Genomic DNA, 26,945 nt, shown 5'->3' with positions numbered 1-26,945 from the left:
ATTTGTATCATTTTTTGTATCATTCCATGTATAAGTGATATCATATGATAGTTGTCTTTCTCTGACTTACTTCTCTTAGTGTGATAAACTCTAGGTCCATCCGTGTTACTGCAATGTACTTTTTAAAAAAATTTTTATTTTATATTGGAACATAGTTGATTAACAATGTTGTGTTAGTTTCAGGTATACAACAAAGTGATTCAGTTATACATATATCTATTCTTTTTTGAATTCTTCTCCTATTTAGGTTATTGCAGAATATTGAGCAGAGTTCCTTGTGCTATACAGTAGGTCCTTGTTGATTATCTGTTTTAAATATAGTAGGTGTACATGTCAATCCCAAACTCCCAATATATCCCTCCCCCCACTTCCCTCCAGGTAACCATAGTTGTTCTCTAAGTTTGTGAGTCTGTTTCTGTTTTGTAAATAAGTTCATTTGTATAATTTTTAAAAGATTCTGCGTATAAGTCACATCATATGATATTTGTCTTTCTCTGTCTGACTTAATCACTTAGTATGATAATCTCCAGGTCCATCCATGTTGCTACACATGGCATTATTTCATTCTTTTTAATGGCTGAGTAATATTCCATTGTATATATGTACCACATCTTCTTTATCCATTTGTCTGTCGATGGACATTTAGGTTGCTTCCATGTCCTGGCTATTGTAAATAGTGCTGCAATGAACAGTGGGGTGCATGTATCCTTTCGAACCACGTTCTTCTCTAGATATATGCCCAGGAGTGGGATTGCTCAAATTGCCTGTGTTTAAATCCAGTCCTACTGCTTTTGAGTCCTGTGCCCTTGGACAAAGTACCTATATTCTCTGTCTCCTAGTTTCTGTCTGGACAATGACGGTAATGACAGTACCAATGAGGTAAAGCCCATGATGTACCTTGGACATTGCCTGGCACAGTACAATCACTTGAAAAGGTTCATGTGATTGTTGGCAGCTGTGATAGTGTAGCTATAATGATATTGATGGTGTAATTGATGAAGAGGACAGGAAAAACTACCTACTTCAGGACGGGTACAAAGCTTTTCCTTGCTTTTTGGATCTATCAATGGACACTGTCCCTCAGCCATTGTAGCAGAGTCAGCTGCAACTGGGGACAGTGCCATTATTGGTGTGACACTTACATGCAAACTGAACCTTGTATAGTTAGAACTTGAATTTATTCAGGTGTCCACTCAAATGTCACCACCTCGGTGATGCCTTCCGTCGCCACTGAGTCTAAAGTGAGCACCTGCTCACTTACTACCTTATCACCCTATAGTAGTTATTACTATGCTGTATTTCCTAGTTTGTTTCATTCACTCATTGGCTTATTTATTTAACCAATATGTATTGCATTCCTACCATGTGCCAGGCGTTGTCTTAGTTACTGGAGACATAAGGATGACAAAACAAGAGAAAGTCCCGGTCCTCATGGGACTTATATTCTAATGGGAAAGGTAGATTTAAAACAAATAAATAGGTTAAATATATGGTAAATTTCATATGTCAGATGGTGAGAAACGCTATGCAGAGAAACAAAGAAGTGCTGGGCTGGAGTGGTGGGTTTGCAATTCTATATAGTGTGTGCAGGGAAGCCCTCCCTTAGGGCTCACAGCTGGGCAGAGATCTCAAGAGAGTGATATTTGTGGATATCTGGGTGAGGAGTGCTCTTAAGTATTGGGAGTAGCAAGTGCAAAGGGTCAGAGGTACAAAATTTACTTGTATTCATGTAATGGTAAGGAAGCGGGCGTGGCAGGGATGAAACAGATAAGGGGAGACGTATCAGTTAGCTTTTGCTGCATAATAAGCCACCTCAAAGCTGAGTGGTTTAAAACAATGACCATTCATTTAGCTTAGTAACCTATTTGTGGGCATTTGGCTGGGCTCAGCTGGGCAGTTCTTCTTCTGGTCTTGACGGGGCTCACTCATGTGTCTCTGGCAGCCATCAGGAAGCTGAGTGCTGATTGGCCTTGGGGACCACAGGCAGGATGGCCAGTCTCTGGCCCACATTGATATTCCAACAGTAGGTTATTGGATGCTTGTTCATACGGCGGGTCACTTCTGCCACATTCGGTTGGTCAAAGCAAGTCCCATGGCCAAGCCCAGATTCAAGGGGTGGGGAACTGGCTCCACGTCTTGATGGGACAAACTGCCAAGCACTGTGGCCATTTCTTTGCAATCTACCCTGAGGGGAGTGGCAGGGCATGAGGTCAGAGAGGAGTGCAGCCTTGCAAGCTGTAAATGTAGGTTTGTATTTTATTCATAATGTAAGTTGTAAATGTAAGCTGGAAAGCCATCTGAGGCTTTGGAGCAGAGTTTGACATATCTGAATTAATAATTGAAAAGTGTTTCTCTGGCTGCTCTGTGAAGAGATCATAAAGGGGCAAAGTGGAAGTTGAATGTCCAGTTAGGAGGCTGTTGCAATAATCTTAAGAGAGACTTGGTGGCAACTTGAATTAGGGTGGAAGCAGTGAAAGTCGTGAGAATTGACCACATTCTAGATATATGTTGGAAGCCATCCCCTGCTTATTCTCGCTCTCTGTCATCTTGAGTGAAAGATCCTTGTGGGCAAGGAATGTTTTATTTTCCACAGTTTTCTCAGCACCTAGGACCATGGCTGCCACATGGTGGATGTTCAATACATACTTGTTGAATGAGTGAATGAGTAAATGAATCTGTTGGACTTTAGATTTCCAAGGTGAACTTACAGAAAGAAATGGAGCCCCGTTCTCAGAAACTCCTCCAGGGACCCCACTGGCTCTAGGATGCTCATGGATGCTGCTCAGGTGCAGGCCCTGCTTGTTGTCCTTGGACCATCTGCTGGGAGGAGATTGTCCTTGAGTTAAGCACTTAGTGGCATAAGTATGGACATAAAGCCTAAGGGAATCCATTTGTGAAGGGTTATTTAGTACACAGTGCATTTTAAGCTAGTTCATTTTACTTCATTTCATTCTGCATCTTTATTTGAATCTGTGGGTTGAGTTTCTATTACTATAAATAGAAGTAATAAAACACAGAGCCTTGGGTTTCTTTGCCTTAGAGGAATAATTGGTGAAATAAACTCAGACTTGGAGGATTCTTAAGAGGTATTGTCAGCAGTCAGTAAACATAATTGTTTTGTTGGCTGATAGGACTTCAGCATCCCCAAACGTATAGTCTTCGTGGGTAGGCATCCTTCAACATTTTAAAATCTCAAGGCTTCCAATCTTCATGGCTCTGGGAGTTTGGATTAAAATCAGTTTTTTTCCAAGCCCTGTGTGTAATGTCAGTGATGCTTCCTGCATGATCCCTCCCCACCTTGTACCAGAGAGAACATAGTAGCCTCTTCAGGACTCATGTTTCTTCTCTTCTTTTGTTCCCTGGTTGTTTCTTCTCTTTCCTGACTCTTCAGCATCTCCTCTTCAATTGGATTATTTCCAAGACTAGTTGTATAGAGTTCTAGAGTCTCCCCCCGATTCTAAGAAACAGAACAGAAAAAGCAAAAAGCTAACAAATAAACCTTCCTTTGACCCCCTCAGCTACTGCTCTCTTTTTCTTTCCCATCACACTCCTTAAAAGTATTGCCCGTGATTAACTGTTTCTACCTCTTCACTTCCCTGTCATTCTTCAACCCACTCTAAGCGAGATTCTTCTTCTGCTACTTTGCTGAGAATGTTCTTGACAAACCCAGTCATGGCCTGGAAGAGGGGTCTTCAGACATCGCAGAGCGTGGCACGGTGGGCAGTGGGCTCTTCCTTTCTTCTGTTGCTCTTGATTCCTCTCTCCTGGGTTCTTATCTCTCTGACTGCTTTGTTTTGTTTTTTGTTTTGGTTTTCATCCTGGTTCTTCCTTCTCTATCGAATATGGTAATTCTTTCATGCTCATAAGTCCAACTACCGACTTGATAGCTCCCCTTGAATGTTTAACGGGAATTTCAAACTAAATGTCTATAACAGAACTCTTGGTCTTTCCCCTCAAACCTCGTCCTCCTCCAGTCTCCCCATCTCCATGTGCTGTGCCCCCATTCACTTGCCGTCTCAAGCCACCGTCTGGCCCGAGTCATGGCCACCTCTTATTTGGACCAGTTGAATGACCTTTTACATGGATTTTCTACTTCTCTCCTGCTCAGATCCATTCTCTGCCTATATGGCAGTGAAGGAAACATCACCCCCTGCCTTAAAACCCTTCAGTGGCTGGTTCCCCTGTGAGCTTGGAAGAAAACCTCAATCCTTAAAAGGACTCACAGGCTCTGCCTGACCCAGGCCATGCCTGCATCTTCGAGCTCCTTTCATGTTACTTGTATGTTCACCGGCCATATTTCACCTACGGTTCTACGTGTTCCTCAAAATCCCCCCAGGTGCTCAGTGCTTTTCCCTTTGCCATGCACACCTGTCCCCCGGCTCTTCTCCTGATGAATTCTTTATCCTGAGACCTTAGACCCATCCCTCGGGTCTCAGGATAAAGAGCCTTTTGATTGAAGAGGCTTCCCTGAACCCCAAAACCCAGATGAGTACTTTCTGCTTGCCTCCTTCAGAGCAGCCTGTGCTTGCCCATAGTAAGTGTCACAATGTATAGTTACATGCCACTTTCTTTGTGCCATTTTTGTTCTAATGTCTGCATCTTCTGCTAGCCTGTAAGCATCACATATGCAGGATCTTGCCTGTCTTTTCACCAACGCACGTCCCACGTCAGACACATAGTAAGCACTAAGTTATAGGATGAACGAGTGAGTTTTATTTCCTAGTTTATTTTGGAAGAAAGCGGTCATCAGTTTCCTTGGGCCTGTGACCATCCTGAGGGACCAAGTCCACATGTGGGTGTGACTGTGCTCTGTCGCTTTGTGTAGAGCACTTCCTACATGTATGTTTTTTTCCGGATGTATAAATGGAAGTTAGTTCAGGACTGCAAAGAAAGAAGCTGGTCCTGAATCATATCTACCCAAATGAATCAATTTAAGAAGTTTGCATCATTTTATCAGATGGCTTTAAAAGGTTAGTGAGTCAACATGCCAAATGGGTATGCAGTCAGGAATAAATAATTCACAGCATCCCAAATGAGCCGTGTTACAGCACAGCTGATTCAGTCATATTTTATTTATTTATGGATTGAAGGAAATCAATTTGAGGAGATTTCCAGAGCAATCCTGGTCTCCTGGTGCTTACCCACTTCCCCTCCTCTGTGTGTTAAGTTAGGTGGTTCTTTTCAGATGGAACAGCTGTAAAACTCATCCTCTCTCTTGCTCTTGTTACCTCTCTGGTAAGATCCCCACTGCCGGTACTACTGCAGTGTTTGCCCATTTGTCCTTCTCAGTGTAATTCTGACTTGCAATTTAAATAATTGCTTTGAGGTTCTAATCGCCAGAATGACATTTACAGTAGAGTTTAGTTCTTCTCCATTATCTGTGTCCTCCTTAAATGTCCTAGCTGGACAGTGTCAGCTCTTTTCCTTGAGCTTTTATCCCTGTGCCTGAAAAAAGTCTTAGCGCTTCCTGCTGTCTGACCCTTCATGAGGTGATGGGACTCTGAGAAAGCAACTTCTATTATAAGAGTGCTTTTGGGAATTTTACCCAAATTCGATTTCTTAAACATTTGTCCCTAGGTTTAGATAGTTTTGTTTAAATTTCCAGAGCCATGAAAATTACAAGCCTTGAGATTTTAAAATGTTAAAGGATGCTATTCATGAATACTATTTGTTTTGGGATGCTGAAGTCCTATTCATCATTGCATGAAGTGATACCTTTGAGTTCTTTCCAAATATTTCAAAATGTGATATAATTGTGCACAGTAGCATAGCAGCTTTTACTTGTCATTCCAGTAACCTAAGATTAATTTTTCTAAAGTCCTTATAGGATCTTTTTATTCTGTCAAAGTAGACAGGGTACAATCAGTGGTTCAGTATTGCTTTCTTTGAGGAGTTCATATGGTAGCAGAAACGATTTTCTAAATCACCTGTAATATCAGTTCTCTGCAATTGGGGGTAGAGGTTACAGGGAACTAAGCCATTGGAGGTACTCAGAGTTGTTTGATGAAATCGTAAGCATGGAAAAGCAGGCAATCCCAGCTCCCTGTTAGACGGGGCACATGTCATGAAGGTAGTGTAGTGGGTGCAGTACATTTCCTGGTGAGAGGGAATCAATCCCAGGCTCTAGGCACCAAAATGCAGCCAGTTTGATTTCTTACAGATAGATTCAACTTTGTGATTGCCGACAGACAGATGAGATTGAGGACACTAACATCAAGAATACTATTCACTGACTTGATATAATTAAACATAAAGAGGATGATTTTCTTTGCTGCCTGCAGCGTCTCTCTATTGACGGTCATTAATAAGTACATTTCTGAAGGCAAGAATCATGCCACTAAACTTTTGCCATCTCACTGTAAGCGATGCTCAGCCTCACGAAATGCATGCAGAATGCATGTCAACCTGTGCTTCCTGTTCCCACAGAGGAACCTGCAAAACCAGTCTCAACCCAATTGTTTATACTGAAATTTCCCCAGATAAAAAGATGAGGTTTAAAAAACTAAACAAGCTCCAAGTTTCAGTTTAACTGATAACAAAACTTTTAGGTCACTCTTTTTATTCCATCCCTCTTACCCAATTTGTTAAAAATTCCAGATGACTCCTAACTCGCATGCTTCCTGTAAATGCTTCTTTAAGAAGCAGGATTCTCTTTGCTTGTCACTGCTTCTGTCCTCTCCTCTGCCTTGCTGGGCTTTTGATTCAGATTTTACTGATGAGTTCATTCTTCTCTCCTAAACTCACGAGACTGTGACATCAAGCTGCACTTGACGGTGCTCCTTAGCTGAGGAGAAAGCCAGCAGCACAACAGACGCAATTCAGGGAAGCACAGGAAGAGGATCTAAGTGCATGTTGAATGCAAGTGTTATGATGGAAATGGGCGAATTAAGGAATGAGAGGGCACTCACTATAAAATAATGTTTTAAATTCGACTCACAAATTTTATCATAAGAAATAGATTGAGTAAATATTTTATTTCAAGTTATGCTCATTGCAAAATGCCCTTTACAAAGTCCCACCTCAGCCTCCATTAAAAATGTTACTGCAGAGTCAAGACTCACAACCTTATTCATGACTTTCACTGATGACAGGAATTTATTCACTGCAAAAGGATGAAATAATTGCAACGGGGTAAGCCATGGTGTGTCGGTAAGTGCTATAGACAAATACCATCAACTAGAAAAGCCTAGAATAATGGCTTTTGATTCCATAGCACAGGTCTTTTTTTATTCTTAAAAGAACAATCCAAGTAGTCAGAGCAGATTTAATCAAGGGGAAACATGAGAAACCACATTGTATTTCATTTTCATATTTATAATTATGGCAACCATGTCTTCCTTATAATAAAAGACTTCCAAGAATGTCAGCCCTTGTGCACATGACAGAAGGTCTTCCTAATCTACTGTTTGGGCAATGTGACACCTCTGGACCAAAAAGGGAGATTACTACCCAAGAACAATGATGGACCTATTTGTAATGAGGTGGATAGACCTAGAGTCTGTCATACAGAGTGAAGTAAGTCAGAAAGAGAAAGACAAATACCATATGCTAACACATATATATGGAATTTAAGAAAAAAAATGTCATGAAGAACCTAGGGGTAAGACAGGAATAAAGACACAGACCTACTGGAGAACGGACTCGAGGATATGGGGAGGGGGAAGGGTGAGCTGTGACAAAGCGAGAGAGAGGCGTGGACATATATACACTACCAAAAGTAAGGTAGATAGCTACTGGGAAGCAGCCGCATAGCACAGGGATATCAGCTCGGTGCTTTGTGACCGCCTGGAAGGGTGGGATAGGGAGGGTGGGAGGGAGGAAGATGCAAGAGGGAAGAGATATGGGAACATATGTATATGTATAACTGATTCACTTTGTTATAAAGCAGAAACTAACACACCATTGTAAAGCAATTATACCCCAATAAAGATGTTAAAAAAAAAAAAGAGTAATGATGCTTTACTGGAGACAACCAAGCTGGAAGTAAGAAAAAAGGGCATGTTGGCAATCGACCTACAAACCTAATCACTGCACAAATGAAACACAAAAAAATCTTTTTCAGATTTTAGCCTCTTTCTGTATTTTTTTTTGAGTTGCATAAATCTCAGTTTACATATTAAAACCAAGATTTCTGTTAACTTTTAATTCTTGCACTATAAACCAGCTCTGTGAAAAACTAAGATAATAGCTTTCTTTTGAAAATAAAAATATGCTCTTGATATAAAGTGTTGTTATTAGGAGGGAGGATTATATTTTTAAAATTTTTTCAAAGACATCATGGTGCTGAGATTTTTAAAATTAAAGTATAGTTGATGTGCGATATTATATAAGTTACAGGTATACAATATAGTGGTTCACAATTTTTAAAGGTTATACTCCATTTATAGTTATTATAAAATATTGGATATATTCCTTGTGCTGTATATTATATCCTTGTATGTTATTTATTTTATACACATTAATTTGTACCTCTTAATTCCCTATCCCTGCGCTGCCCCTTCCCCACTTCTCTTTCCCCACTGGTCACTACTAGTTTGCTCTCTATATCTGTGAGTCTGTTTCTATTTTGTTATATTCACTAGTTTATTGTATGTTTTACAGTCCACATATAACTGATATAATATGGTATTTATCTTTCTTAGTCTAACTTATTTCACTTAGCATAATGCCCTCCATGTCCATCCATGTTGTTGCAAATGTCAAGATTTCATTCTTTTTTATGGCTGAGTAGTATTCCATTGTGTATGATATATTCATTCATCTGTGGATGGACACTTAGGTTTCACCCATATCTTGGCAATTGTAAATAATGCTGCTATAAACACTTGGGGGCATGTATCTTTTTGAAATAGTGTTTTCATTTTTTTTTCAGATATATACTCAGGAGTGGAATTGCTGGGTTATATGGTAGTTCTATTATTAGTTTTTTGAGGAATTTCCGTACTGTTTTCCATAGTGGCTGCACCAATTTACATTCCCACCAACAGTGTAGGAGGGTTTCCTTTTCTCCACACCCTCTCCAATATTTGTTATTTGTGTTCTTTTTGATGACAGCCTTTCTGACGGGTGTGAGGTGATATCTCATTGTGGTTTTAATTTGCATTTCTCTGATGATTAGTGATGTTGAGCATCTTTTCATGTGCCTGTTGGCCATCTGTATGTCCTCTTTGGAAAAATGTCTATTCAGATCTTTTGCTCATTTTTTAATCAGGTTTTTTCTTTTTTGATGTTGAGTTGTATGAGCTGTTTATATGTATTGGATATGAACCCCTTATTGGTCACATCATTTGTAAATATTTTCTCCCATTCAGTAGGTTGTTTTCCTTGTATTGTTGGTGGTTTCCTTTGCCATGCAAAAGCTTTTAAGCTTAATTAGTTACCATTTGTTTATTTTTGCTTTTATTTCCTTTGCTTTAGGAGTGGGATCCAAAAAATATTGCTGAGATTTATGTCAAAGAGTGTTCTGCCTATGTTTTCCTGTACGAGTTTTATGGTTTCTGGTTATACATTTAGGTCTTTAAGCCATTTTGAGTTTATCTTTTTATACTGTGTGAGAAAATGTTCTAATTTCATTCATTTTCATGTAGCTGTCCAGTTTTCCCAGTACCACTTATTGAAGAGACTGTCTTTTCTCCATTGTATATTCTTGCCTCATCTGCTGTAGATTAAATGACCCTAAGTACGTGGGTGTATTTCCGGGCTCTCTATTTGCTTCATTGATCTGTGTGTCTGTTTCTGGGGCAGTACCATGCTGTTTTGATTACTGTAGCTTTTGTAGTATAGTTTGAAGTCAGGAAGCATGGTATCTACAGCTTTGTTCTTTTATCTCAAGATTGCTTTGGGAATTCAGGGTCTTTTGTGGTTCAGTATAAATTTTAGGTTTATTTGTTCTATTTCTGTGAAAAATGTCATGGGTATATTGATAGGAATTGTGTTAAATCTGTAGATTGCTTTGGGTAGTATGGACATTTTAACAATATTAATTTTTCCAATACAGGAACACAGTATATCTTTCCACTTCTTTGTATCATATTCAAATTTCTTCATCAGTGTTTTACAGATTTCATAGTACAGGTCTTTCACCTCCTTGCTTAAGTTTATTCTAGGTATTTTATTCTTCTTGGTGAGATTTTTAAACATAATTTTTTTCTTGCTTTCTCTTTCCAATACTATATTATGTAGAAATGATGAGAGCTGGCATTCTTGTCTTATTCTTGATTTTAGAGCAAAGACTGCTGAGTATGATGTTAGCTTTGGGTTTGTCATAAGTGGCCTTTATTGTGTTGAGATATGGTCCCTCTATACCAACTTTTTGTTTTTTTTTTTTTTTTTGGCGGTATGCGGGCCTCTCACTGTTGTGGCCTCTCCCGTTGCAGAGCACTGGCTCCAGACATGCAGGCTCAGCAGCCATGGCTCACGGGCCCAGCCACTCCGTGGCATGTGGGATCTTCCCGGACCAGGGCATGAACCCGTGTCCCCTGCATCAGCAGGCGGACTCTCAACCACTGCGCCACCAGGGAAGCCCCCTCTATACCAACTTTGATGAGGGTTTTTATTATGAATGGATGTTGAAGTTTGCCAAATGCTTTTTTCTGCTTCTATTGAGATGATCATGTGATTTTTATCCTTCTTTTTGTTAATGTGCTATATCACATTAATTGATTTGTAAATATCAAACCATCCTGGCATCCCTGGAATAAATTCCACTTGATCATGGTGTATTATCCTTTTTATATGCTGTTGGATTTGGTTTGCTAAGATTTTGCTGAGAATTTTTGCATCTATATTCATCAGAGATAATGGCCTGTAATTTTCTTTTTATGTAGTGTCTGTGTCTTTGGTTGTGGTATCAAGGTAATGGTGAACTCATAGGACGAATTTGGGAGTGTTCCATCCTCTTCAAGTTATTGGAATAGTTTGATAAGGATAGATATTAGCTCCTATTTAAATGTTTTGTATAATTCCCCTGTGAAGCTGTCTGGTCCTGGGCTTATTTTTACTGAGAGTAATTTTTATTACAAATTCAATTTCACTACTAGTTAACAGTTTTCCAGTTTTTTATTTCCTCCTGATTTGGTCCCAGCAGGTTTTTGTTTCTAGAAATTTGAACATTTCTTCTAGGTTGTCCAATTTGTTGGCATGTAACTGTTCATAGTATTTTTTTTAAATTTTTTTGTATCTATGTGGTATTAGTTGTTATTTCTCCTCTTTCATTTCTTATTTTGTTTATTTGGGTCGTCTCTCCCTTCTTCTTGATGGGCCTGACTCAAGGCTTATCACTTTTGTTCATCTTTTCAAAAAACGTGACTCTTGGTTTCATTGATCTTCTCTATTGTTTTGGGGGCCTCTGTTTTATTTATTTCCTCTCTGATCTTTATTATACTTTTTCTTGCAGCTGACTTTGGGCTGTGTTTATTCTTCTTGTTCTAATTCCTTTAGATGGCAGGCTAGGTTGTTTACTTGAGGTTTTTCTTGTTTCTTGAGGTAGGCTTTCTGCTTTGTTTTTGACCTCCAATATTCTCTAGTTCAAATAAATATCTATTTAATATTATATAGTTTTATTTTATTGTATTACAATTGTGCATTCATACGTGAAAAATGCTGGTCTTCACCCACAACTAGTAGCCCACATATAAGCAGTGGAAAAGTGCAGTAGATGGCTGGGCTATATGGTTTTCTTCAACTACATCTGGTCTCCTTTGAGTCCAGTGACAGGATGTAATGATTCACGTGCGCAAAACAACCTTAAAAGTACGGAAACTGAATTCTGTGATCTTGGTCTCAGTTAGTGTCCTAAACAATATTCTTTGTCTTATCATTTCTGTCTTCTAAAGGAGACCTTTAAAATTGCATATATTATAAATTTTCTAAATTAATAAAAATATATGAATATAACTTGCCTAGTTTTTTAGAGATCTGTGAAGAAAATATATTCCCTAAATGAAACGTCAATGGTATGTTATACCAGTGGTCCTGGAAAAAAAAAAGTGACAATTGCTGTTTTTGCCTGTTGGATTAAACATGCCTGGGCCTGCCTTCTCTCAGGGCTCAGCTGGTGAATTTCTGGGAACTCTGTCATTTTTACAGTTAATAGCTAGATGCAGTTCACTGAGCACTTCTGTTCCAGGGATGCTGCTAAGCATTTTATGAAAATTGTCTCCTGTGATGCTCACAACAGTCCTATGAGGTAGGTATTATTATCCTGTTTTGCAAATGAGGAGACTGAGGCTCTGAAAGGTCAAGCAAATTTCCAAGGTTATATAGGAAATAGCAGAATTAGGACTCTCATTGAGGCTGGACCACACTGAGGCTTGTGATGTTAACCATCACCAGCGCCAGGAGGACACAGGTATGTGGTCATGAACACACACACACTCACCCACACGTACACACGTGTGTGGTGACTGGAGAAAAACGCACAGCATACCAGTTGTGAGTTAAGTTATTTGGGGACCTTACTGAGGACTATAGCCCAGGAGCCAGCCTTTCAGAAAGCTCTGAGGGACAGTTCCAGAGAGGTAAGGGAGGAGCCAGGGTATACAGGAGTTCTTGCTGAAAAAAACATGCTGTCAAACATCACAAGTACTGCTAATCACAAAAAAAGGATTATAGTGATTTTCTATGTACGGGAGATGCAGGAGTCTAGACTCATTGAAATTGTTTCTTAGATATGCATCTTAACTATCTAGGGCCAGTATCCAGAATATAGATCATTTCCTGGTTTTCTTCATTCTGCATTCCCCTCAGGGCACACCATTGGATGCCACTGCAGGGGCTGATGGCTTGATGGTGGGCAACAATGGCAGTTTACTGGAATGGCTGGCAATGTTCCCTTTTCATAGGCACGCGCGCACACACACACACACACACACACACACACACACACACACAGACACTACACACACTATACAAACGTTCTCTCCATAGAGCTCTTTATGCAGAGTTCTGTTTCTGCAGCTGCAGGAGAAACACAGACCAGAGCACACTTTTCTCTCATGTGCCTCAGCTACTAGGAAATACATTGGCCTTGTTTTGTGTTGCCTGCTCTCTTGGGCCACTTCAACTCCAAATCTCTCACTTTGCAGCCCCCTCTTCACCCTCCCTCCCCTGCCCCAGGCCACTGGGGCTTATGGAAGTGAACAGATCTGATCCTCTGTGCCCCTCCTTTTCTCCATCTGGAGCTTGTCCTGCGTAGGGACAGTTCTGCCACCGGCAGGTCCCCCTTCTCTTCCCTGATAGACGTTAAGACAGGACCTTCCAAGTTCTGCATCTACCACTGCAGCCCTGTGCCTGCCGTCCCTCTCCAATCTCTTAGCTCTAACTTGCCCAGATTTAGGCGTTATTTCTTTTAGTGGGGAGGCACATTTAATATTGTTGTAGCTATTTAATAATTTATTAATTATTTGGGGATACAGGTTGCCTTATTTCACTGTCTGCAAAGCATGCTTAGTTTCAGTCATTCACTCCTGCTTCCAATTACAAAACTTTTGTCAAAGAAGTTTGTTGAAGAATAAATTATTGTTTAATAGGGATATAACCTCCTAAAAAGCAATAATGTGGTAATCTAATTTCCAAAAAAATCAATAGTACTTCCCTCAAGCCCTTCTCTTTTCTCTAAACCACTTAGTTTATTTTTCTCACTCTAAGCATTTCTTGGGGGAGGGAAAGCTCTAGAAAGGCCGCCTTCACATCTCCTGTCAGATAAATCCTGTTTATAAGTAAAATGGCTTAAAAGCTAGTTCAGCTGTCATATGAATAATTTCATATTCATTCCTTCTGTAATGCGCATCATTTTGGAATGTTCTTCAGGATAGACAGAGATTTCCTAAGAAGAAGTACAGGAGCAGCTTCGTGAAACATCTGACCTGCAACCAGGTCCCTGGCCAGGGTCGAGGGTCCTCCCCGAGCTGCCTCTGACATTGTGGGTCATGGGGCAGGTGGTTTCTGCCACTATCATAAGTAATGGGCTGTCTCCGTGGGACTGGCAAGAAAGAATTTAGAGTGAATAGTGCATTAGCCCATAGGAGTGAGAAGATGACCCAGTTTGAGACAGGGAGAGGTTTCAGGATGAGTTCAGAGGCATCATGGCAGAGTAAAAGGATGGCTGGATCGATGCCAGTGGTCATGTTGCTGTCCCGCCAGCCAGCTTGTGGCCTTGCCCAGCAGCTTACTTCTCTACTTGGACCACTCTTTTCCCTTCTGAAGAGCTCTCTGCCTCCTTCCAAATGTGTTTTGATGAGGACAGGTTTTCAGATAGGTATGTTCAGATCTGGAATAGGCTGATGTCCCTCCTCAGTAGACACATTTTTTTTTCATCCGTGCCCATCATCTGCCTCAGAACCAGACTGATTTTGCTTTTCTCTCTTATCTGAAGAGCTATCCATTCTCTAGAACAGCACAATCATTTAGTTTGTAAGGTAGTTTCCCTCTCTGATTTGCCTAATCTGGAAGCTGTTTGGTGTCAAAATATTAGAATTATCCTAACATTTTTGAATAGCTTTCTTCCAATTCCTAATCAAAAACAGAAAAGGCCAGCTGCTTTTACTAATCTGGGTTATTTCAGTGAATAGAGACACAGTGCAGGATGACCATACAGTTATTGATGTTATAGTGACCTTGGCTGTGGCCTTGGATGAGGGTAGCTCAGTCTGTCTGTCCATCTATCCATTTATCCATCCATCCATTTATCTGCCTATCACCCATCCATCCACCCATCTATCCTTCCTTCCTCCCTCTATCCCTCCCCTCCCTCGTTTCTTTCCATGCATCCCTATCTATCTATCCCATGTTATAAAGAAATCTTTCCTTAAGCAACATGCTTTTCCTTCCTTTATCAATGCTTCATTGAATCATCTATCATTCATTTCAAAAATTAGCGTCCTGTGTTACTATATAGCTGTAGCTTATTTCATGCAGGATCACAAGGAATTTGAATTTGTTTTTAATTAGGCACCTTGAACATATCAGCCTATTAGTCACCATCTGACATTATCCTCCCTGCACTGTTTCTCATGCATTTTCTGGCTGAGTCACCGTGTAATGCAGTTTGCTGGCTGATGAGATGACCCGTGACACATTTTGGACATCACTGCTGTTAGGTTTCCCAGGAAATTAAGTGCAATTATCTTGAAAAGAATCAGGCTCTTTCCCCCTCGTTTTTTTTTTTTTTTAAAGATAAGCGTGCTTTAAGTTCAGAAGAGAGTACAACTAAAACAGCCACAGTCCAAACACAGCATCTATTTTAGTCTTACGTGTGATAGACTAGGGTTTATTGACCTTGGCACTATCAACATTTTGGGCCTGGTTGAGAACTAGACTAGAAAGTTACAGTGACTTTGGGGTCCTTTCATGCTGTCAAAACAAATCACTCACATAAAGAGGTAAAGCAAAACTAAGTCTCCTTCAATGACCAAATGTGAGTTCTGTTGATGTGCCAGGCACTGTACCAAGTAACAAGGACTCAGTCAGACATCCATAAGGTCCCATCCCTGCCTGCACAGAGCTCACAGTGAGGTCAGGGAAGCAGACGTGTAAACAGATAATCATGTATCAGCGTGACTTAATAGGGAGACAGTTAGTCATATTGCTGGATGTTCTGTATCTATCAGATTGTTCTCTATCTGTCACTTATCACTTCTCAAATGGTTCCTCGGGGGTTCTGCAGACACAGCCTTACTTTAAATTGGGCACCACAGAAACATCCCTTGTTCATTTCCCCACCTTGGAGCCGTGCTTAGGTTGCTCCTGCCTGGAAGGTCTTAATCTCAGACTTGTACATCTCCATGTTCTCCCTGCCATTCATAGGCAGGCCAGTCTCCTCCAGGAAGCCATTCTAGATTGCTTGAGTTTGTATTGATGTCTGACCACCAAACTCCCATTATGAAACTCACAGTCTCTTCTGCACGGTTTATGGCTTAACTGCATGCTGCATTATTTGATCCCCCTCTGTTTCCCATGTAGTGGCCTCATCACTCAAGTAGATTATGGGCTATTTGAGGTGGAAACCAGGTCTTATACTGGGATATTTACGTTAATGGTCTAAGAACTCACTATTTGACTGCTACTGGCTTGCAAAACTAGGTGTGGGAATGGAACTCAAATCTATTAGAGAAGATGCGTGAAAGATAAAATGAAATTAAAGCAAAACCTGTAGCCAAAGAGTGAGAGCCGCTTGGTCTTCTGTCTGGCACGTTCTTTTCTGCCTAACGCGCCTCTACTGATGCTTCCAAATCCCAGAGCACCTTACCTCCTTCTTTATGCTTCTGTGGCTGCCTATTATGAAGGGTACCTATGCTCTGCACTTGGAGAACGCTGTGTGCACAGATGTGGTTGCTGGGAGATCCCCTGCGGGCACCTGTCCTGTGTCTCGACGCTCAGGTATCCAGAACAGGGGCTGACATATCTCACAGTAGTGCCCCATCCTGTACTTCCGCCTGGCCTGGCAAATAGTAGGTTCTCAATTCAAATGTGAACAAATGACCTCAAGTTTAAGCAAAGGGAAGCTCTCTTTAGTGAGGAAAAGCTTCTTCTTTGTTATTCATATAAAACCTTTATGATGGGGAAACTATGAGACAGTGAGGAATTCCAGGAACTAGTAGGAAGCATTCGTCTCTTTGTTTTGTTCAAAATATTGCTCAGAGTAAAGAATAAGATATGAGAAGATATCATAGCTATTCTTCCCACCACTCGCCTCCCCCTTACTGGCGATTAATGAGTTGCCAAATCTTGCTTAAGGAATTTATAGTTTCTTATGTCAGTGGAAAGGATTTTTTGCACTTAAGCAAAGTGTTATGTTAACCGTGGCAGGATGTCAGGAAATGGGTCACGGTTTGAGGTGTATCTGGGAGCTGGGTGGGGCAGCCGTCCCCAGACACACTGGTGGTGGTTCTCCACCAGACTTCATCTAGAAACATCTAAAAGTGGAGGGCTCAAGGTTTCCCTGTCTCAGAGAAGTTTTCAATTAAGGCTCTTTTGCCTTTGGAATGATAATTATAGCTGCCTGAGCACCGGCTATGTACCCAGGCATGGTGGTAGGTGTGACGGGACTAGGAAGCATCCTGTCACCTTCAGACCTCGCTCTTTCTTGTGATTATCTAACAGCCGTTGCCTGACGGGATACAGTGCAACTCCACAGCCACATCCTGGAAGCCCCTCCTGAGCTGGCCTGCACCGCTTGCCAACATGAATTCTACTCTGCAGTGACAATAAAAATCTCACTCTTTCCAAAATATGCTAGCTCCTTTGCACATGCTTCTTTTTGCCTGCCCTTCCCATCTCTCTGCCAAATCTTCAGCATACTTTCTTTCCACCGAGCCCTTTTTCTTAACCTAAACTTTTAAACTCAGCTCACTTGTCCTGGAAGCCTTATGTATTTCTTTTTCTATTTGTGAGTGATCCCATGAGAAAAAGGCTTTTTCCTCAGTCTACTGCCTTCTGTAGGGCCTGGCACGTACCAGGCTGCCAGTAAGTAAGTATATGTTGAATGAACAACATATACATGTCAGAAATTTAAAGGCGGCAGAATTCCGTGCACCTTTGCGTTGGTGGTGTCATCCCATAGTGAGACTTCTCTAACCAAGAACTGAGGCAAAGCCCAGTTTCACGCAGTGGACACTGCACGTTCAATGCTCAGTTTTTTGGGCTCTGTCCTCCCTGTTACTGATTCACCAGCTTCACTGTCTTACAGCCACTGGTTCAGAGTCTAGAACCCAGTTAAGGAAGGAGAGCTAGGTATGGAGGTGTCAGTACACAATTATTCTGAGACAGCTATGTCAGATGTCACTTTATAGTGAAGAACACTGAGGTCCTTATGAGAAGAATAACTCACTTGGTCTAAGAGCCAATTCACAGCTCTCTGTTTGAACCAGCACATTATACTGCCTCCCCAGAGCCAAGGAAAACCACTATGTAAAGACTCTGCATAAATTACACAGAAGAGGTGACCTTGACTCATGCTGTGGTCCTTAATTACCAAGGGTGCTCTTCTGACCACCAGGAGAATATACAGTGTTCGGTCTTGTCGATGAAAATAATAAATAAACAATCTATAATAAGAACAGAAAAGAGTTTATTTGAGACAAACTGAGGACTATATCCCAGGAGACACCCTGTCATATAACTCCAAGGAACTGCTCCAGAGAAGCATGGTTTTCAGCACAGTTTTGTATCTTGTCAGAAGAAAAAACATGAAACAAGTCAGGGATACATTCCTTCAAGGTTTCAAGAAAAACAGACCAGCATATACACACCCAGACAGTATGGCCTTGGCACCTGGGAAGACAGTCTTATTATCAAAGAAGTACCGGCATTGGCATCCGGGAAGGGAGGCATTTAAACTTTATTTTTAACCTGGACATTCTTTACTTCTGGTCAATGCACCCTTTTCTTTAATAATTAAAGCAGGTGTACAATGTATGTTTGATGGGCCGCAAACAGGATGTTTTAGTTAGCATAAAATTCATGTTAACTCATGTATAAGCCAGAATGATTTCCCCATACCTCAATATGTGAACATTTCTTTTATCAGTCCGCATGAACTGAGTATTTCAAATGGGAAGGTAGTTGCTTTCCATGAAAATTCTGTTCCAAAAACAACGTTGAAAACAGTTAACAGCCCATTGAGAGTTTTAATAAGCTCCTTTAGCAAAGGTAGCTTTCAACTCCTTGTGGAGAGAACAAATAAATACGATTATGACCACCTACTAATTACTTAGAGATCCCCTGGGGAGCTTGTGTTCAAACATCATTAATACCAAATACTGAGAAGAATATTGAAACAAAAATGCATTACATGCAGACATACACTTTTAATTCATATGGGACAAAATCTGGTTACTGAGATTAACTATATTAGACAGTTGACACTTGGGGCAAATTTCCCTGATTTGAAATAATGGATAGCACCTGCTTTTGCAAGAAAGAATGAACACAGACAGGGAAAGTGCAGTATAAACTCTTGAACACTGAAGAGCTAAAGTGTATTTTTATTTCAACATTTAGACTGTTGAATCTGGATCAACATGCCCTTGAAAAATATGGAAATCTGTAGCAATCAAAACAAACAAAGAGATTACATTGAGAAATGAGATATGGATGGTTTTGAAAGAATTAGGAGAAAAAACTGGAGGAACAAATATGCTTTTTCTTAAGTGAGATCCAGAATTATGGTGTCCTCATGTAGACTCCAGACCCTAGAGTTGCTAAAATAATGCTTGTTAGTTCAAAAAGCTGTTGCTCCTGTTGATTCAGTCACTTGAGAGACTTCTCAGTGAGGTGAAACCTTCCAAACTAAGGATACTCGTCCCTTATGAGAGAACGTCACACCTTCTACTCCTTTGATCTGCTATCTTCCTGGGCATCTGGAGACAGCCAGATAGGATAGTCTTTGGGACTCAGCCTCCTATTTCCAAAGACTTTTTCTCTTTTAGCTTTTAGTTTATGATCAATTACATTGATTTTTTTTAAATTAGTTTTTAGTGGAGTGCAGTTGCTTTACAACGTTGTGTTAGTCTCTGCTGTACAGCAAAGTGAATCAGTTTTACGTATACATATATCCCCTTTTTTTTAGATTTCCTTCCCATTTAGGTCACCACAGAGCACTGAGTAGAGTTCCCTGTGCTATACAGTAGGTTCTCATGAGTTATCTTTTATTTTTAACATCTTTATCAGAGTATAATTGCTTTACAGTGGTGTGTTTATTAGTTTCTGCTTCATAACAAAGTGAATCAGCTATACATATACATATATCGCCATATCCCCTCCCTCTTAGGTCTCCCTCCCACCCTCCCTATCCCACCCCTCTAGGTGGTCACAAAGCACCAAGCTGATCTCCCTGTGCTATGTGGCTGCTTCCCACTAACTATCTCTTTTACATTTGGTAGTGTATATATGTCCATGCCACTCTCTCACTTCGTCCCAGCTTACCCCTCACCCTCCCCGTGTCCTCAAGTCCATTCTCTAGTAGGTCTGCATCTTTATTCCTGCTTTTTTTTAGACATTGATTGATATTTGAATGTTATATTAACCTTACATTCCTAGGATAAACTCCACTCACTCGTGCTGCATTATTATTTTTATATATTGATGGATTTGATTTGCTAATATTTTGTAGAGGACTTTTTTCTTCACCTATACTTATAAGGAATATGGTCCGAAATTATTTTTTTCTTGTAATGTTTTTGTCAGGTTTTGGTATCTGGTTTATGCTGACCTCATAAAAAGAGTTGGGAAATATTCCGTCCTCCTTTATTTTCTGAAAGAGTATATGTTAAATTGACATTGTGTTTTCTAAATGTTTGATAAAATTCTCCAGTGAAACCATCTGGTCCTGGAGGTGTTTGTTCATTTGTTTGTGGAAGGCTTTTGATTAAAAATTCAATTTATTTTATATAGCGTTATTCTGTTTCTATACATTCTGTTTCTTCTTGAGTCAGTTTTGAGAAGTTGTGTTTTTCAGAGGACATGTCTATTTCATCTGTATAATTGAATTCATTAGCATAAAGCTGTTTATAATATTCTTTTACTTCTCTTTTCATCTGTAGGATCCATCATCATATCCTCTCTTTCATTTCTTGGTTAGTCCTGCTAGTTTTATCAGTTTTGTTAACATTTAAAAGAAGCAGTTTCGTGTTTCCCTAATTGTTTTCTCTAGGTGGTTTAGATTTCCCCTTTCTCAGACAAAGTAAATTTCTTTTGTCTGACTTTTACCTCATGTCTGATAAGTTTATGAAAATGCTTTTCTCGCAGAGAAGACGCAAATTAAACCATGAAATCATTTTTAATATGCAGCATATAAATACAACTCTACAAAGAATGGGCATATAATTAACTGAATGTCTTATCCGCATGTCAAATTGATTACACGTTGAGATGTTTTCTGCCAGCATTTCAAATCCCAACTTTAGTGGTTCAATTTAAACACCATCTAAAGATGACTGAAAATAGGTCTCAGCTAAATTCATTTTTCTGAAGAGGACACTTCTTAAGAGGAGGTGTTCTCTCCTGTGACACTAGTAACTAATCCCACCTGTCACACTGCGTGCTATAAATCATTGTACTACAAATCTATTAGCTAAGATTCATATCTGGCCTACCTTGTAAAAACAAAGATGAAACAGTGCTTCAGACTGAGTGATCTAATGCATACTGAAAGATCTACTTTCTCTGAGTTCAGCCTCATTCCCTCTGAGCATGTGTTATTTTCAGGGAGGAAATTGATTCTAAATTGAGAAGCTGCATCAACTCTTTCAGACAATGGAATGACAAGAGCATCTTTCTAAATAGCTTCCTGGAGGAGGCCTGATGGAGTGCACTCCTTTCTCTGGTTCTTATCTTACTGGCTAGAAGTGATTTATACAAGGGGAAGACTCGGGCTTGTCATGGCTTGGACTCCCATCATTTCTTTAAAGAAAATTCCGAGCTTTTTCTTCTATCCTTTTTTGTCTGAAGGCAGTAGTAAACCTGGGATATAATTTCATTGGTAAGGGCAACAATTAGTGCCATGGTTTCAGAGCAGTCTGTGGTAATTATTGGGGTACTTATCCAGTTTCACAGGAAGGGTGCCACACCAACGTGGACCCTCACACACAGTGATGCCCAGTTTGGGGCCACACACGTTGTATCTTTCCAGGGCTGAGGGACCTTACTTGGTGCTTCTCTGAATAGTCATATATAAAGAGAATATTAAATAATTTCCAATATGAGTTTATTTAATTCCTTCCAAACTTCACTAAAATTAAAGAAGTATAACTCCTTGAGAGTGTCATCTTTATGTTAATACTCATTTAATAAACTGCAGCTTTCAGACTCAAGAAGTATGTGAGGATGCCAGTTGGGAAGTTATAGGTCAGATTTAGTCGATACTCTGCTGAGCTGCGTTTTGTATTTGTTGACTTTTTTTTTCACCCCTACAGCTACCTTTTAGATAGGTGTAACTATGTCCTTTTTGGTTTTGCTTTTAGATGTAAAATGTGTCAGTTTAAGTAGGCAGAGAGAAGGTGTGAAGGGCAGATGTTATGCAGAGAGAAGGACACATTAGAAAGAACTTACGCTTTGGAAACAGATCTGAGTTTAAATTCTCACTTCTCTACTCACTGGTGGCTCAGCCAGAGCTGAACTTTATCTTGTAGGCAGTGATAGAATGGATGTGGAGAGAACGTTAATCTGGCAATCAGATAGGTGATGGAAACGAAAATCAGCCTCTGGTGTATTTAAAGCATTGACTAGGTGTGTTCAGCTGTTTGGTGAACATAAGGGGAGGTGAGACTCAGCTTCTGCTATCATGGTATGCACTCCGTGGACAACAGGGAGAGAAACAGCTATCTGGGATTCCAGTGAAAGAAATACACACTAAGCAGAAGTATACATAGTGGATTGTGGGGTCCCTAAGGAGGATTTCTGCTTAGAAAAGGAGGGGCAGGAGGGGGACAGCTTTTTAGAAGAGCTGGCATCATAGCCAGTTATGGATGGATGAGAGATTTCATCAAGTGAGATACATGCTCAAAGGCACAGAGGGACCAAAGTACCCGGCATTTGGGAGAATACGAAGAATCAGATGAAGCTAAATTGAGGAGTGTGCCTCTGTCTCTCCTCCCTCCCTTCCTTTTTTCCTCCCTTCCTTTTTTCCTTTCTTCCTTCTTTCCTTCCTTCCTTCTTTCTTTCTTGCCCTTCATCCTTCCAACTTTCTTCTTCTCTTCTTTCCTCTCCTCCTTGTAATATTCCTACATCTCTTTTCTTCATCCTTCCTGCAGCAGTCACATGCCAGGCACTGGGAATATGTGCTGAACCAAATATTTAGCCTCCTGGATGGAGCTTGGAGTCCAGCCCAGCAGGGGCAGCTTTTCTTTCATTAGGAATGTAGACTGGGGAGCTACATGGAGGATCAGCGAATGACTCACAGCTGGACATCCAGCTAGAACGCTATCTCGGTAGACCGGAGAAGACAGACTTGAAGCTTTTATCAGGAAATTGCCATGGCACTGAAATGATGGGGGGTATGCAATTAATTGTTATCAGAGCTCAGTGGAATCATTACACAGAATAGTATAAGGGTGAAGAGCATGAGCCTAGAAGTCAGACTTATCTGTGTTTATATCTCGACTCCAGTCCTTACTAGGTGTTTAACCTTGGGCAAATTGTTTATCTCTGCTTGTTTCCCTATCTGTAAAATGGGATTATAATAGTACCTCCCTCCTAAGGTTGTTGTGGGAATTGAATGAATTGAATTAGTACGTAGGACTTAGAAAAGTGCCTGGCACGTATTAGCCCTAGATAAATACAGGCTGTGAATATTCAATGACTTCTTCTAGTACAGAAAATTAGAATGAACTTCCCAAAGAGGAACCAATTGGGCCCATTTTTGCTAGAAACAATAGGTTCAATAGTTGTGTAGAAGTGAACAGCTTTTCAGGGCTATAAAAGAGTCACACACACTCACATATTATGGAAAGAAAGAAAATAATAGCAATTATTGGCTCTAAGCCAATCTGGTTATTGTTATATTACTTTCCAAATATGGGAAGAAATTTAAGTGAAAAAAATGTATATACATACTTATATATCAGGTTTTAGAGGAGAGAAGTGTGCTCAGCAGTTGACAAATTTTGTTCAAGATTCAGAAGTGCTTTACAAACTGAAATTCAGGCCTTGCGTAGCATTGGGGTAGAGAGAGAAGACCCAAGACACTCCTCTTCTGTTTATATTGTCCAAGCAAATGGTGCATTAACACAGCTCCTTTAGGCTGAGCCTAGTAGCTGATGTGTGTCTTCCAGGGCAAGGACGCTAGGTGGCTGTTTCCTAGTGGTAGGAAGCAGCATTATTTTTCCTAGGGGAAGAATGTGAGCTATCCCACTTTTCACACATAATGGTAAAAATAAGAGAGCAGTGTCTAGTGAGAAAAGAAAGTATCAAGATGTTATCAGCGTTCAAAGGGAAATCGCTAAGTTCATAATTGGTTTAATAAACTTTGTTTCCATAACAGTTTGTCCTCATTAGCTATTCAGTGAAATGGTATTAATTTTAGGGTTCATCAGTATGTGAAGAGTATCTATGCACTTTCAGACACATTTGCACACCTGCATTATTAGCGAAGTGACATAAAACTAAACTTTTAAGGGGCTCATTATAGATTTTAAACAGTTTATCCTTCTTTAAAAGTAAACTTCAAAAATCCCAAATTACTTCTTATATCCACAACAAAAATAATTTCTGTGATAATAGTAAATAATTGAGCCTCCCAGTGTATTGTAATCGAGTTGTTCTTTTTTTCCTAGCTTTCTGACATAATTTTAAACACATTAATTTCAAACGACCAGGCATTTGAATTTTAAACCATTTTAAATTTGGTAACACCAAACAAGTGTGAAGCATTGATGTTTCTTTCTTTTTTTATTGAAGTATAGTTGATTTACAATGTTGAGTTAGTTTCAGGTATACAGCAAAGTGATTCAGTTATATAATATATATTATATGTATTCTTTTTCAGACTCTTTTCCCTTATAGGTTATTACAAAATATTGAGTAGAGTTCCCTGTGCTATACAGTAGGTCCTTGTTGCGTATCTATTTTATTTTTATTTTTAATTTTTTATTTGCGGTACACGGGCCACTCACTGATGTGGCCTCTCCCGTTGCGGAGCACAGCCTCCGGACACGCAGGCCTAGCGACCATGGCTCACGGGCCTAACTGCTCTGCGGCATGTGGGATCCTCCCGGACCGGGGCACAAACCTGTGTCCCCTGCATCGGCAGGCGGACTCACAACCACTGCACCACCAGGGAAGCCCACGTATCTATTTTATATATAGTAGTGTGTGTATATTTTAATCCCAACATCCTAATTTATCCCTCCCCCTACCTTTCCTCTTTGCTAACCATGTTTGTTTTCTGTCTGTGGGTCTATTTCTGCTTTGTATATAAGTTCATTTGTATCAATTTTTTTTTTAGATTCCACATATAAGCCATATCACATGTTTCTTATTCCTAGCAAGTCTGTCCCTTTGCTCATTCACCTTCCTTGTCAAGGAACAGCTGAGCCTCATGTGTGGGAAGCCTGCCACCTGAGCATGGCCTCCGGGTCCTGGCAATCATGCTGACTCTGAGACCAAAGCCACCAGTTTCCTTGTCCCAGGACACACCACAGCACCATAAAACTATACCCACCAGTTCACCCAAATCCGAGTGCCTACTAGGGTCCACCATGTTGTTACTGAATTGGCATGCAGGCAGCCTGGATCAACTAATTAAATAATAAGCCTAACTGAAGCTAAATATAATTAATTATACAATATTGAGCTGTCCAAATTTAACTCCACTAAAATCACATAATGAATCTGGAACATAAAGGATTCCTGGCAAAAGGAAAATAGATTTCAGTATGTAAAACGCATTCTTGGTGAATCCTCTTCACTCATTTTTGATTCCCCGACTTCTGTGTTTCAGGCATATGTATTTTGAAACATGTAGGACATCATTGGAAAATCAAACACACACACACTCACACAAGTTGGACACCTTTGCCTCATGGATTTAAAACGATGATTTGTTTTCATTTATTTGATGTGATTAATAAATTGACAAAGGCTAACGTAGTGCATACAGACACGATAGCATCCATCTAGGACGGCTATTAGTTGGAAGTAGTTTTCTATATCATTTACCATGTTGTATTTAATGCAGATTTTAATGAGCATCAGAACTAAACAAGACCACAGACATTGACACTTCACACTTGTGACACCAAATTTAAAATGGTTTAAAATTCAAATGCCTAGTCATTTGAAATTAATGTGTTTAAAATTATGTCAGGATGCTAGTAAAAAAAAAAACTTCAAATACGTGCTTGAAATACAGCATTGATTCATTTGTAATGATAAAATAATATTGACTAGTTCAGTTATTATTCATGCAAAAGCAAGAACCACTTTTCAGTCAATGAATCTTAGTATTAAAATCGTGAGAAATACCTTTCTTATAGAATCTACAACCTTTGTCATTTGGTTCTGTTCTTTTTTAAGAGAAACATGAAGTAAATGACCTGAGAGAATGAAATATTTCAAATGCATTTTGATATTTAATCTTTAACAAGTATAGAATTTAGAACCTTGCATCTAAGAATATGCAAGACTCAAAGCATATTTAAAGTCATTATATGTTAATTCTTTATGATGAGAGACAGAGGCAGTGAGGGAATTTATGAGTAGTGATAGACCCCTATCTGGGGATGCACATATTCAGACTTCAGGTAAGTAAAGAGGTTAAGGAGATATCTGATTCACCCAATGGATGCTGACTGTTCAAGTTTGTTGTTTTCAAGGTTATTTAAACTGTTTAGGGATTCTGCTGACAAGCCCCATGTTGCAGCAGCCATAACTCTCACACACAGGGAGATTGTGCAGGTTGTTTTGAGTTTCATTGTTTACTGGCAGACTATAACAGAAATTCTAGTTTTGTTCCTGTCTCAGCGATGCGAAAGTGAGAACATGACTAATAAATTCTCTCAAGTTGATAACACCCTTGAAAGGTTTTTCATCATTTATACTATAAACCCTCTCAAACGTTGATGCTTCAGACACCAAATTACTTTCTCCATTGAATGGTGTGTGCTTACACAGTTTGTGAGTTTCAAAGATACTCCTTCAAGTACAAATTCTAAATCTTGACAAGAATGGCTTCATGGATTACTCATTAGATAATGAATGGCCAGTAATATCTGAGCATATGAAATGTACCAGTAACAGATAACATACAATTTTCTAGTTCCCTTATAATTATTTCAGTGTGTTAAATGACTTTTTCACGGATGTTCTTATATAGCTTATTTGTTTGCTTTTTACATTTTTTTCATAAAAAAGGGATAATTCCCTTTTTTTTGCAGTAGGCAAATGTGTTAAGAGCAAAATAAATTTCCGAATAGAAGAGTCCTCACCATATTTCTTCAGAGTGTATTTAA

The 26,945-nt window shown here is 39.8% G+C and overlaps 1 protein-coding gene across 1 annotated transcript in view; it reads left to right on the top strand.

Moving 5' to 3' along the window:
• MARCHF11 (membrane associated ring-CH-type finger 11) overlaps positions 1-26,945 on the top strand; it is a 116,911-nt gene that overhangs the window by 68,274 nt on the left and 21,692 nt on the right. The window lies entirely within an intron of this gene.

Source organism: Stenella coeruleoalba (assembly GCF_951394435.1).
Source record: "Stenella coeruleoalba genome assembly, chromosome: 3".
In the NCBI taxonomy this organism is placed as follows: Eukaryota; Metazoa; Chordata; class Mammalia; order Artiodactyla; family Delphinidae; genus Stenella; species Stenella coeruleoalba.
Note: the sequence above shows the minus strand (reverse complement) of the source record. Positions and strands in the feature narration are given on the sequence as shown.